The sequence below is a fragment of the Rhinoderma darwinii genome (assembly GCF_050947455.1).
Source record: "Rhinoderma darwinii isolate aRhiDar2 chromosome 1 unlocalized genomic scaffold, aRhiDar2.hap1 SUPER_1_unloc_25, whole genome shotgun sequence".
Classification (NCBI taxonomy): domain Eukaryota; kingdom Metazoa; phylum Chordata; class Amphibia; order Anura; family Rhinodermatidae; genus Rhinoderma; species Rhinoderma darwinii.
Window position 1 is genome coordinate 279,258 of NW_027461662.1, and position 16,651 is coordinate 295,908.

Here is a 16,651-nt window from a genome sequence, read left to right on the forward strand (position 1 = left end):
GCTGTATTACACAGCCACAGCCCCCCTCTATAAACGGCGGAGATCAGAGAAACCGCCGTTATTCCCCTGAATGCTGCGATCACAGCTGACTGCAGCATTCAGGGGAAAGTGAGAAGGGGGGATGCCCCTGGATCGCGTCACAGGTAATTCCTGTGACGCGATCGAGGGCCATACCATATATGGGCAGACAGCCCAGGGTCTATTGACGGACCCCAGGGCTGTCTTACCATATTTCATGTTGTTAGGACATACCCAAGTATGTCCTAACAACTGCCTGTGTATTATCCGTCCACAGGTTAATGTACTGGCACATATCTGATATATGTCAGTACATTAAAGTTTAAAAATAAAGTAAAAACAAAGTATTGTTAAATTGTAAAAAAAATAAATACACCTTCACCTTTTTTACAATAAACATTAAAATAAGTCTCAATACATAAAATACACACATTCAGTAATGGCGCGGACAACAATGTTTTTGCATCATTTATGATGTGTACGCTGTAAAAAAATGAAATAAACACGGCTTTCATTCACTTATTAATGTGAGGCACGAGGTGCGATGAATTTACCCTCCATGTTCCTCACATTAATAGTAATTAACCCCATCATGTACCTCGCACATTAACCCAATATGACTGAGAAACATGATGGGATTAATTACTATTAATGTGAGGTGCGTTCAAAATTCATCACACGTCGCGCCTCACATCAGAAAACGGAAGAATTTTTTTTTTATTACTGTTGGCAAAAGTATCGAAATTGGTATCGAAATCGCAATACTAAACGAAGTATCGGTATCGAAGTCCAAATTCTGGTATCGTGACATCCCTAGTCTACATATTGTCTACACACAGGTTGTGTGTTACCTTGTGAGCCTGCAGTCCGGTACACAGGCTCCCGGGATGCACGGAATCCGCCACGGATCTGAGGGAAGCCGGTATTAGCCGCCAGGGAACATCTCTGTAAGATCCTCTGGCCCGCCCTTTCCTCTCATTCCCTGCCTCTCAGATCTCGCGCGATGAAGCAGCCTATCTGCGCATGCGCGAGTTCAAAGAGACAGAGAGTCCTGGGTCCTGCCGCCGATGGCCATAGTGAAGCGCTCCTGCACGAAATGGTGAGTATATCTTAAATTCTATATTTTAAGGGTAAAAGTTGGGGGTCGTCTTATACGCCCAGTCGTCTTATACGCCGACATATACGGTACTTAACCCCTTGGACACGCAGCCAATTCAAATTTTTCCTCCCTCCTTCCAAAAGCCAGAACTTTTTGTTTTTTCCGTTGACATAGCCGTATGAGAACATGTCTTGTGCTGGACGTGAAGTAATTTTAAAAGGGGATTTCCACGATCAGACAACGGATGACCTCCACTGGATAGGTCATAAGTATATGATGGTGGGGGTCCGACACCCGGACCCCGCACAGATCAGCTGCTCCGGCTGCCGGATGTTTTGATCGGTATGCAGTAGTTGGAGCCGGAAGCAAATGGCTCCGACCACTGAACAGCGGCCGTTCTGCAGAACTAAAGGCTCTGCTCCTATTCACTTTAACACTGCAGCACGACCGCTCTATTCCGTGACCGGAGCATCTGCTTTCAGCATGGACATCTGGTGCCCGGAGGCAGCCGGAGCAGTTGAGCGGTGTGGGGTCCGGGTGTCAGACCCCCACAGATCATATACCGATGGCCTATCTGGTGGAGGTCGTCAGTTGTCCGATCGTGGAAAACCCCTTTAATGTCCCCTATAATGTACTGGGTAAGAGGAAACAATTGTGGGCTGGAATAGCGGAAAACGCAGTGAATCCTATTGATTTTTAGGTTTCGTTTTTGCAGCGTTCACCATGCGGTGAAAATAACTTGTTACCTTTATTCTCCGGGTCAATACGATTACGACGACACCAAATTTATAGATTTATCTTCGACAAGGAAAGAAAAATTTGTCCAAAATAGAAAACAGTTTTGCGACGCCATTTTGAGAAACAGAACGTTTTATATTTCCGGTGATTGCATGGTGTGGGGGGTTTTATATTTCCGGTGATTGCACGGTGTGAAGGGTTTTATATTTCCGGTGATTGCGCGGTGTGAGGGGGTTTTATATTTCCGGTGATTGCGCAGTGTGAGGGGTTTATATTTCTGGTGATTGCGCGGTGTGAGGGGGTTTATATTTCCGTGATTGCGCGGTATGAAGAATTTATATTGCCACACACTGCCCCTTGTAGATAGGGCCACACACAGCCCCCCTGTAGATATTACCACACACACTGCTCCCTGTAGATATTACCACACACACTGCTCCCTGTAGATATTACCACACACTGCTCCCTGTAAATATTACCACACACACTGCTCCCTGTAGATATTACCACACACTGCTCCCTGTAGATATTACCACACACACTGCTCCCTGTAGATATTACCACACACACTGCTCCCTGTAGATATTACCACACACACTGCTCCCTGTAGATATTACCACACACTGCTCCCTGTAGATATTACCACACACACTGCTCCCTGTAGATATTACCACACACTGCTCCCTGTAAATATTACCACAAACACCGCTCCCTGTAGATATTACCACACACACACTGCTCCCTGTAGATATTACCACACACACAGCCCCCCTGTAGATATTACCACACACTGCTCCCTGTAGATATTACCACACACACTGCTCCCTGTAGATATTACCACACACTGCTCCCTGTAAATATTACCACACACACTGCTCCCTGTAGATATTACCACACACACTGCTCCCTGTAGATATTACCACACACTGCTCCCTGTAAATATTACCACACACACTGCTCCCTGTAGATATTACCACACACACTGCTCCCTGTAGATATTACCACACACACTGCTCCCTGTACATATTACCACACACACTGCTCCCTGTAGATATTACCACACACTGCTCCCTGTAGATATTACCACACACTGCCCCCTGTAAATATTACCACACACACTGCTCCCTGTAGATATTACCACACACACTGCTCCCTGTAAATATTACCACACACACTGCTCCCTGTAGATATTACCACACACACTGCTCCCTGTACATATTACCACACACACTGCTCCCTGTAGATATTACCACACACACACTGCTCCCTGTAGATATTACCACACACACTGCTCCCTGTAGATATTACCACAGACACTGCTCCCTGTAGATATTACCACACACTGCTCCCTGTAGATATTACCACACACACTGCTCCCTGTAGATATTACCACACAATGCTCCCTGTAGATATTACCACACAATGCTCCCTGTAGATATTACCACAGACACTGCTCCCTGTAGATATTACCACACAATGCTCCCTGTAGATATTACCACACACTGCTCCCTGTAGATATTACCACACACACTGCTCCCTGTATATATTACCACACACACACTGCTCCCTGTAGATATTACCACACACACTGCTCCCTGTAGATATTACCACACACACTGCCCCCTGTAGATATTACCACACACACTGCTCCCTGTACATATTACCACACACTGCTCCCTGTACATATTACCACACACTGCTCCCTGTATATATTACCACACACTGCTCCCTGTAGATATTACCACACACTGCTCCCTGTAGATATTACCACACACACTGCTCCCTGTAGATATTACCACACACACGGCTCCCTGTAGGGAATGCCACACACTGCTCCCTGTAGGGAATGCCACACATTGCTCCCTGTAGGGAATGCCACACACTGCCCCTTGTATATATTACCACACACTGCTCCCTGTAGATATTACCACACACTGCTCTCTGTAGATATTACCACACACTACTCCCTGTACATATTACCACACACACTGCTCCCTGTATATATTACCACACACTGCTCCCTGTAGATATTACCACACACTGCTCCCTGTAGATATTACCACACACACTGCTCCCTGTAGATATTACCACACACACGGCTCCCTGTAGGGAATGCCACACACTGCTCCCTGTAGGGAATGCCACACATTGCTCCCTGTAGGGAATGCCACACACTGCCCCTTGTATATATTACCACACACTGCTCCCTGTAGATATTACCACACACTGCTCTCTGTAGATATTACCACACACTACTCCCTGTACATATTACCACACACACTGCTCCCTGTAGATATTACCACACACACACTGCTCCCTGTAGATATTACCACACACTGCTCCCTGTAGATATTACCACACACTGCTCCCTGTACATATTACCACACACACTGCTCCCTGTAGATATTACCACACACACACTGCTCCCTGTAGATATTACCACACACTGCTCCCTGTACATATTACCACACACACTGCTCCCTGTAGATATTACCACACACACTGCTCCCTGTAGATATTACCACACACACTGCTCCCTGTAGATATTACCACACACACTGCTCCCTGTAGATATTACCACACACACTGCTCCCTGTAGATATTACCACACACACTGCTCCCTGTAGATATTACCACACACACTGCTCCCTGTAGATATTACCACACACACTGCTCCCTGTAGATATTACCACACACACACTGCTCCCTGTAGGGAATGCCACACACTGCTCCCTGTAGATAATACCACACTGCTCCCTGTAGATATTACCACACACTGCTCCCTGTAGATATTACCACACACACTGCTCCCTGTAGATATTACCACACACACTGCCCCCTGTAGATATTACCACACACACAGCCCCCCTGTAGATATTACCACACACACTGCTCCCTGTAGATATTACAACACACTGCTCCCTGTAGATATTACCACACACACTGCTCCCTGTAGATATTACCACACACTGCTCCCTGTACATATTACCACACACACTGCTCCCTGTATCTATTACCACACACTGCTCCCTGTAGAGATTACCACACACACTGCTCCCTGTAGATATTACCACACACACTGCTCCCTGTAGATATTACCACACACACTGCTCCCTGTACATATTACCACACACACTGCTCCCTGTACATATTACCACACACTGCTCCCTGTATATATTACCACACACACTGCTATATTACCACACACACTGCTCCCTGTAGATATTACCACACACACTGCTCCCTGTAGATATTACCACACACACACTGCTCCCTGTATATATTACCACACACTGCTCCCTGTAGATATTATCACACACACTGCTCCCTGTAGATATTACCACACACTGCTCCCTGTAGATATTACCACACACACACTGCTCCCTGTATATATTACCACACACACTGCTCCCTGTAGATATTACCACACACACTGCTCCCTGTAGATATTACCACACACACTGCTCCCTGTACATATTACCACACACACTGCTCCCTGTAGATATTACCACACACACACTGCTCCCTGTAGATATTACCACACACACTGCTCCCTGTAGATATTACCACACACACTGCTCCCTGTATATATTACCACACACACTGCTCCCTGTACATATTACCACACACTGCTCCCTGTAGATATTACCACACACACACTGCTCCCTGTAGATATTACCACACACACTGCTCCCTGTAGATATTACCACACACTGCTCCCTGTAGATATTACCACACACACAGCCCCCCTGTAGATATTACCACACACTGCTCCCTGTAGATATTACCACACACACTGCTCCCTGTAGATATTACCACACACTGCTCCCTGTAAATATTACCACACACACCGCTCCCTGTAGATATTACCACACACACACTGCTCCCTGTAGATATTACCACACACACTGCTCCCTGTAGATATTACCACACACTGCTCCCTGTAAATATTACCACACACACTGCTCCCTGTAGATATTACCACACACACTGCTCCCTGTAAATATTACCACACACACTGCTCCCTGTAGATATTACCACACACACTGCTCCCTGTAGATATTACCACACACACTGCTCCCTGTAGATATTACCACACACACTGCTCCCTGTACATATTACCACACACACTGCTCCCTGTAGATATTACCACACACTGCTCCCTGTAGATATTACCACACACTGCTCCCTGTAGATATTACCACACACACTGCTCCCTATATATATTACCACACACACACTGCTCCCTGTATATATTACCACACACACTGCTCCCTGTAGATATTACCACACACACTGCTCCCTGTAGATATTACCACACACACTGCTCCCTGTAGATATTACCACACACACTGCTCCCTGTATATATTACCACACACACACTGCTCCCTGTATATATTACCACACACACTGCTCCCTGTAGATATTACCACACACACTGCCCCCTGTACATATTACCACACACACTGCTCCCTGTACATATTACCACACACTGCTCCCTGTATATATTACCACACACTGCTCCCTGTAGATAATACCACACACACTGCTCCCTGTAGATATTACCACACACTGCTCCCTGTAGAAATTACCACAGACACCGCTCCCTGTAGGCATTACCACACACACTGCTCCCTGTAGATATTACCACACACACTGCTCCCTGTAGATATTACTACACACACTGCTCCCTGTAGATATTACCACACACACTGCTCCCTGTAGATATTACCACACACACTGCTCCCTGTAGATATTACCACACACACTGCTCCCTGTACATATTACCACACACTGCTCCCTGTACATATTACCACACACTGCTCCCTGTAGATATTACCACACACACTGCTCCCTGTAGATATTACCACACACTGCTCCCTGTAGATATTACCACAGACACTGCTCCCTGTAGATATTACCACAGACACTGCTCCCTGTAGATATTACCACACACACTGCTCCCTGTAGATATTACCACACACACTGCTCCCTGTAGGGAATGCCACACACTGCTCCCTGTAGGGAATGCCACACACTGCCCCTTGTAGATATCACCACACAATGCTCCCTGTAGATATTACCACACACACACTGCTCCCTGTACATATTACCACACACACTGCTCCCTGTAGATATTACCACACACACTGCTCCCTGTAGATATTACCACACACACTGCTCCCTGTAGATATTACCACACACACACTGCTCCCTGTATATATTACCACACACACTGCTCCCTGTAGATATTACCACACTGCTCCCTGTAGATATTACCACACACACAGCCCCCCTGTAGATATTACCACACACACTGCTCCCTGTAGATATTACCACACACACACTGCTCCCTGTAGATATTACCACACACACACACTGCTCCCTGTAGATATTACCACACACACTGCTCCCTGTAGATATTACCACACACACTGCTCCCTGTAGATATTACCACACACACTGCTCCCTGTAGATATTACCACACACACTGCTCCCTGTATATATTACCACACACTGCTCCCTGTAGATATTACCACACACTGCTCCCTGTATATATTACCACACACTGCTCCCTGTAGATATTACCACACACACTGCTCCCTGTAGATATTACTACACACTGCTCCCTGTAGATATTACCACACACTGCCCCCTGTAGATATTACCACACACACACACACACACACACACACACACACACACACACACACACTGCTCCCTGTAGATATTACCACACACTGCTCCCTGTAGATATTACCACACACACAGCCCCCTGTAGATATTACCACACACACTGCTCCCTGTAGATATTACCACACACTGCTCCCTGTAGATATTACCACACACACACTGCTCCCTGTAGACAATACCACACACACAGCCCCCCTGTAGATATTACCACACACTGCTCCCTGTAGATATTACCACACACACACACACTGCTCCCTGTAGATATTACCACACACTGCTCCCGGTAGATATTACCACACACTGCTCCCTGTAGATATTACCACACACACAGCCCCCCTGTAGATATTACCACACACACTGCTCCCTGTAGATATTACCACACACTGCTCCCTGTAGATATTACCACACACACTGCTCCCTGTAGATAATACCACACACACTGCTCCCTGTAGATAATACCACACTGCTCCCTGTAGATATTACCACACACTGCTCCCTGTAGATATTACCACACACACTGCTCCCTGTAGATATTACCACACACACTGCTCCCTGTAGATATTACCACACACACTGCTCCCTGTAGATATTACCACACACTGCTCCCTGTAGATATTACCACACACTGCTCCCTGTAGATATTACCACACACACTGCTCCCTGTAGATATTACCACACACTGCTCCCTGTAGATATTACCACACACACTGCTCCCTGTAGATATTACCACACACACTGCTCCCTGTAGATATTACCACACACACTGCTCCCTGTAGATATTACCACACACACTGCTCCCTGTAGATATTACCACACACACTGCTCCCTGTAGATATTACCACACACACTGCTACCTGTAGATATTACCACACACACTGCTCCCTGTAGAGATTACTACACACTGCTCCCTGTAGATATTACCACACACTGCCCCCTGTAGATATTACCACACACACACACACACACACACACACACACACACACACACACACACACACACACACACACACTGCTCCCTGTAGATATTACCACACACTGCTCCCTGTAGATATTACCACACACACAGCCCCCTGTAGATATTACCACACACACTGCTCCCTGTAGATATTACCACACACTGCTCCCTGTAGATATTACCACACACACACTGCTCCCTGTAGATAATACCACACACACAGCCCCCCTGTAGATATTACCACACACTGCTCCCTGTAGATATTACCACACACACACACACTGCTCCCTGTAGATATTACCACACACTGCTCCCTGTAGATATTACCACACACTGCTCCCTGTAGATATTACCACACACTGCTCCCTGTAGATATTACCACACACACAGCCCCCCTGTAGATATTACCACACACACTGCTCCCTGTAGATATTACCACACACACTGCTCCCTGTAGATATTACCACACACACTGCTCCCTGTAGGTATTACCACACACACTGCTCCCTGTAGGGAATGCCACACACTGCTCCCTGTAGGGAATGCCACACATTGCTCCCTGTAGGGAATGCCACATACTGCCCCTTGTAGATATTACCACACACTGCTCCCTGTAGATATTACCACACACTGCTCCCTGTAGATATTACCCCACACACTGCTCCCTGTAGATATTACCACACACACTGCTCCCTGTAGATATTACCACACACACACTGCTCCCTGTAGATATTACCACACACTGCTCCCTGTAGATATTACCACACACACTGCTCCCTGTAGATATTACCACACACACTGCTCCCTGTAGATATTACCACACACTGCTCCCTGAAGATATTACCACACACACTGCTCCCTGTAGATATTACCACACACTGCTCCCTGTAGATATTACCACACAAACTGCTCCCTGTATATATTACCACACACACTGCTCCCTGTAGATATTACCACACACACTGCTGCCTGTACATATTACCACACACTGCTCCCTGTAGATATTACCACACACACAGCCCCCCTGTAGATTTTACCACACACACTGCTCCCTGTAGATATTACCACACACACTGCTCCCTGTAGATATTACCACACACACTGCCCCCTGTAGATATTACCACACACACTGCTCCCTGTAGATATTACCACACACACTGCTCCCTGTAGATATTACCACAGACTGCTCCCTGTAGATATTACCACACACACTGCTCCCTGTAGATATTACCACACACACTGCTCCCTGTAGATATTACCACACACACTGCTCCCTGTAGATATTACCACACACACACTGCTCCCTGTAGATATTACCACACAATGCTCCCTGTAGATATTACCACACACTGCTCCCTGTAGATATTACCACAGACACTGCTCCCTGTAGATATTACCACACAATGCTCCCTGTAGATATTACCACACACTGCTCCCTGTAGATATTACCACACACACTGCTCCCTGTATATATTACCACACACACACTGCTCCCTGTAGATATTACCACACACACTGCTCCCTGTAGATATTACCACACACACTGCCCCCTGTAGATATTACCACACACACTGCTCCCTGTACATATTACCACACACTGCTCCCTGTAGATATTACCACACACTGCTCCCTGTATATATTACCACACACTGCTCCCTGTAGATATTACCACACACACTGCTCCCTGTAGATATTACCACACACACTGCTCCCTGTAGGGAATGCCACACACTGCTCCCTGTAGGGAATGCCACACATTGCTCCCTGTAGGGAATGCCACACACTGCCCCTTGTAGATATTACCACACACTGCTCCCTGTAGATATTACCACACACTGCTCTCTGTAGATATTACCACACACTACTCCCTGTACATATTACCACACACACTGCTCCCTGTAGATATTACCACACACTGCTCCCTGTAGATATTACCACACACACTGCTCCCTGTAGATATTACCACACACTGCTCCCTGTAAATATTACCACACACACTGCTCCCTGTAGATATTACCACACACACTGCTCCCTGTAGATATTACCACACACACTGCTCCCTGTAGATATTACCACACACACTGCTCCCTGTAGATAATACCACACTATGCTCCCTGTAGATATTACCACACACTGCTCCCTGTAGATATTACCACAGACACTGCTCCCTGTAGATATTACCACACAATGCTCCCTGTAGATATTACCACACACTGCTCCCTGTAGATATTACCACACACACTGCTCCCTGTATATATTACCACACACACACTGCTCCCTGTAGATATTACCACACACACTGCTCCCTGTAGATATTACCACACACACTGCCCCCTGTAGATATTACCACACACACTGCTCCCTGTACATATTACCACACACTGCTCCCTGTAGATATTACCACACACTGCTCCCTGTATATATTACCACACACTGCTCCCTGTAGATATTACCACACACACTGCTCCCTGTAGATATTACCACACACACTGCTCCCTGTAGGGAATGCCACACACTGCTCCCTGTAGGGAATGCCACACATTGCTCCCTGTAGGGAATGCCACACACTGCCCCTTGTAGATATTACCACACACTGCTCCCTGTAGATATTACCACACACTGCTCTCTGTAGATATTACCACACACTACTCCCTGTACATATTACCACACACACTGCTCCCTGTAGATATTACCACACACTGCTCCCTGTAGATATTACCACACACACTGCTCCCTGTAGATATTACCACACACTGCTCCCTGTAGATATTACCACACACACTGCTCCCTGTAGATATTACCACACACACTGCTCCCTGTAGATATTACCACACACACTGCTCCCTGTAGATATTACCACACACACTGCTCCCTGTAGATAATACCACACTGCTCCCTGTAGATATTACCACACACTGCTCCCTGTAGATATTACCACACACACTGCTCCCTGTAGATATTACCACACACACTGCCCCCTGTAGATATTACCACACACACAGCCCCCCTGTAGATATTACCACACACACTGCTCCCTGTAGATATTACCACACACACTGCTCCCTGTAGATATTACCACACACACTGCTCCCTGTAGATATTACCACACACTGCTCCCTGTACATATTACCACACACACTGCTCCCTGGATATATTACCACACACTGCTCCCTGTAGAGATTACCACACACACTGCTCCCTGTAGATATTACCACACACTGCTCCCTGTAGATATTACCACACACACTGCTCCCTGTACATATTACCACACACACTGCTCCCTGTACATATTACCACACACTGCTCCCTGTATATATTACCACACACACTGCTATATTACCACACACACTGCTCCCTGTAGATATTACCACACACTGCTCCCTGTATATATTACCACACACTGCTCCCTGTAGATATTATCACACACACTGCTCCCTGTAGATATTACCACACACTGCTCCCTGTAGATATTACCACACACACTGCTCCCTGTATATATTACCACACACACTGCTCCCTGTAGATATTACCACACACACTGCTCCCTGTAGATATTACCACACACACTGCTCCCTGTACATATTACCACACACACTGCTCCCTGTAGATATTACCACACACACACTGCTCCCTGTAGATATTACCACACACACTGCTCCCTGTAGATATTACCACACACACTGCTCCCTGTATATATTACCACACACACTGCTCCCTGTACATATTACCACACACTGCTCCCTGTAGATATTACCACACACTGCTCCCTGTAGATATTACCACACACTGCTCCCTGTAGATATTACCACACACACAGCCCCCCTGTAGATATTACCACACACACAGCCCCCCTGTAGATATTACCACACACTGCTCCCTGTAGATATTACCACACACACTGCTCCCTGTAGATATTACCACACACTGCTCCCTGTAAATATTACCACACACACTGCTCCCTGTAGATATTACCACACACACACTGCTCCCTGTAGATATTACCACACACACAGCCCCCCTGTAGATATTACCACACACTGCTCCCTGTAGATATTACCACACACTGCTCCCTGTAGATATTACCACACACTGCTCCCTGTAGATATTACCACACACACTGCTCCCTGTAGATATTACCACACACACTGCTCCCTGTAGATATTACCACACACTGCTCCCTGTAAATATTACCACACACACTGCTCCCTGTAGATATTACCACACACACTGCTCCCTGTAGATATTACCACACACACTGCTCCCTGTACATATTACCACACACACTGCTCCCTGTAGATATTACCACACACTGCTCCCTGTAGATATTACCACACACACTGCTCCCTGTAGATATTACCACACACACTGCTCCCTGTATATATTACCACACACACACTGCTCCCTGTATATATTACCACACACACTGCTCCCTGTAGATATTACCACACACACTGCTCCCTGTAGATATTACCACACACACTGCTCCCTGTAGATATTACCACACACACTGCTCCCTGTATATATTACCACACACACACTGCTCCCTGTATATATTACCACACACACTGCTCCCTGTAGATATTACCACACACACTGCCCCCTGTACATATTACCACACACACTGCTCCCTGTACATATTACCACACACTGCTCCCTGTATATATTACCACACACTGCTCCCTGTAGATAATACCACACACACTGCTCCCTGTAGATATTACCACACACTGCTCCCTGTAGAAATTACCACAGACACCGCTCCCTGTAGGTATTACCACACACACTGCTCCCTGTAGATATTACCACACACACTGCTCCCTGTAGATATTACTACACACACTGCTCCCTGTAGATATTACCACACACACTGCTCCCTGTAGATATTACCACACACACTGCTCCCTGTAGATATTACCACACACACTGCTCCCTGTACATATTACCACACACTGCTCCCTGTACATATTACCACACACTGCTCCCTGTAGATATTACCACACACACTGCTCCCTGTAGATATTACCACACACTGCTCCCTGTAGATATTACCACACACACTGCTCCCTGTATATATTACCACACACTGCTCCCTGTAGATATTACCACACACTGCTCCCTGTATATATTACCACACACTGCTCCCTGTAGATATTACCACACACACTGCTCCCTGTAGATATTACTACACACTGCTCCCTGTAGATATTACCACACACTGCCCCCTGTAGATATTACCACACACACACACACACACACACACACACACACACACACACACTGCTCCCTGTAGATATTACCACACACTGCTCCCTGTAGATATTACCACACACACAGCCCCCTGTAGATATTACCACACACACTGCTCCCTGTAGATATTACCACACACTGCTCCCTGTAGATATTACCACACACACACTGCTCCCTGTAGACAATACCACACACACAGCCCCCCTGTAGATATTACCACACACTGCTCCCTGTAGATATTACCACACACACACACACTGCTCCCTGTAGATATTACCACACACTGCTCCCGGTAGATATTACCACACACTGCTCCCTGTAGATATTACCACACACACAGCCCCCCTGTAGATATTACCACACCACACTGCTCCCTGTAGATATTACCACACACTGCTCCCTGTAGATATTACCACACACACTGCTCCCTGTAGATAATACCACACACACTGCTCCCTGTAGATAATACCACACTGCTCCCTGTAGATATTACCACACACTGCTCCCTGTAGATATTACCACACACACTGCTCCCTGTAGATATTACCACACACACTGCTCCCTGTAGATATTACCACACACACTGCTCCCTGTAGATATTACCACACACTGCTCCCTGTAGATATTACCACACACTGCTCCCTGTAGATATTACCACACACACTGCTCCCTGTAGATATTACCACACACTGCTCCCTGTAGATATTACCACACACACTGCTCCCTGTAGATATTACCACACACACTGCTCCCTGTAGATATTACCACACACACTGCTCCCTGTAGATATTACCACACACACTGCTCCCTGTAGATATTACCACACACACTGCTCCCTGTAGATATTACCACACACACTGCTACCTGTAGATATTACCACACACACTGCTCCCTGTAGAGATTACTACACACTGCTCCCTGTAGATATTACCACACACTGCCCCCTGTAGATATTACCACACACACACACACACACACACACACACACACACACACACACACACACACACACACACACACTGCTCCCTGTAGATATTACCACACACTGCTCCCTGTAGATATTACCACACACACAGCCCCCTGTAGATATTACCACACACACTGCTCCCTGTAGATATTACCACACACTGCTCCCTGTAGATATTACCACACACACACTGCTCCCTGTAGATAATACCACACACACAGCCCCCCTGTAGATATTACCACACACTGCTCCCTGTAGATATTACCACACACACACACACTGCTCCCTGTAGATATTACCACACACTGCTCCCTGTAGATATTACCACACACTGCTCCCTGTAGATATTACCACACACTGCTCCCTGTAGATATTACCACACACACAGCCCCCCTGTAGATATTACCACACACACTGCTCCCTGTAGATATTACCACACACACTGCTCCCTGTAGATATTACCACACACACTGCTCCCTGTAGGTATTACCACACACACTGCTCCCTGTAGGGAATGCCACACACTGCTCCCTGTAGGGAATGCCACACATTGCTCCCTGTAGGGAATGCCACACACTGCCCCTTGTAGATATTACCACACACTGCTCCCTGTAGATATTACCACACACTGCTCCCTGTAGATATTACCCCACACACTGCTCCCTGTAGATATTACCACACACACTGCTCCCTGTAGATATTACCACACACACACTGCTCCCTGTAGATATTACCACACACTGCTCCCTGTAGATATTACCACACACACTGCTCCCTGTAGATATTACCACACACACTGCTCCCTGTAGATATTACCACACACTGCTCCCTGAAGATATTACCACACACACTGCTCCCTGTAGATATTACCACACACTGCTCCCTGTAGATATTACCACACAAACTGCTTCCTGTATATATTACCACACACACTGCTCCCTGTAGATATTACCACACACACTGCTGCCTGTACATATTACCACACACTGCTCCCTGTAGATATTACCACACACACAGCCCCCCTGTAGATTTTACCACACACACTGCTCCCTGTAGATATTACCACACACACTGCTCCCTGTAGATATTACCACACACACTGCCCCCTGTAGATATTACCACACACACTGCTCCCTGTAGATATTACCACACACACTGCTCCCTGTAGATATTACCACAGACTGCTCCCTGTAGATATTACCACACACACTGCTCCCTGTAGATATTACCACACACACTGCTCCCTGTAGATATTACCACACACACTGCTCCCTGTAGATATTACCACACACACACTGCTCCCTGTAGATATTACCACACAATGCTCCCTGTAGATATTACCACACACTGCTCCCTGTAGATATTACCACAGACACTGCTCCCTGTAGATATTACCACACACTGCTCCCTGTAGATATTACCACACACACTGCTCCCTGTAGATATTACCACACACACTGCTCCCTGTAGATATTACCACACACACTGCTCCCTGTAGATATTACCACACACACTGCTCCCTGTAGATAATACCACACTGCTCCCTGTAGATATTACCACACACTGCTCCCTGTAGATATTACCACACACACTGCTCCCTGTAGATATTACCACACACACTGCCCCCTGTAGATATTACCACACACACAGCCCCCCTGTAGATATTACCACACACACTGCTCCCTGTAGATATTACCACACACACTGCTCCCTGTAGATATTACCACACACACTGCTCCCTGTAGATATTACCACACACTGCTCCCTGTACATATTACCACACACACTGCTCCCTGGATATATTACCACACACTGCTCCCTGTAGAGATTACCACACACACTGCTCCCTGTAGATATTACCACACACTGCTCCCTGTAGATATTACCACACACACTGCTCCCTGTACATATTACCACACACACTGCTCCCTGT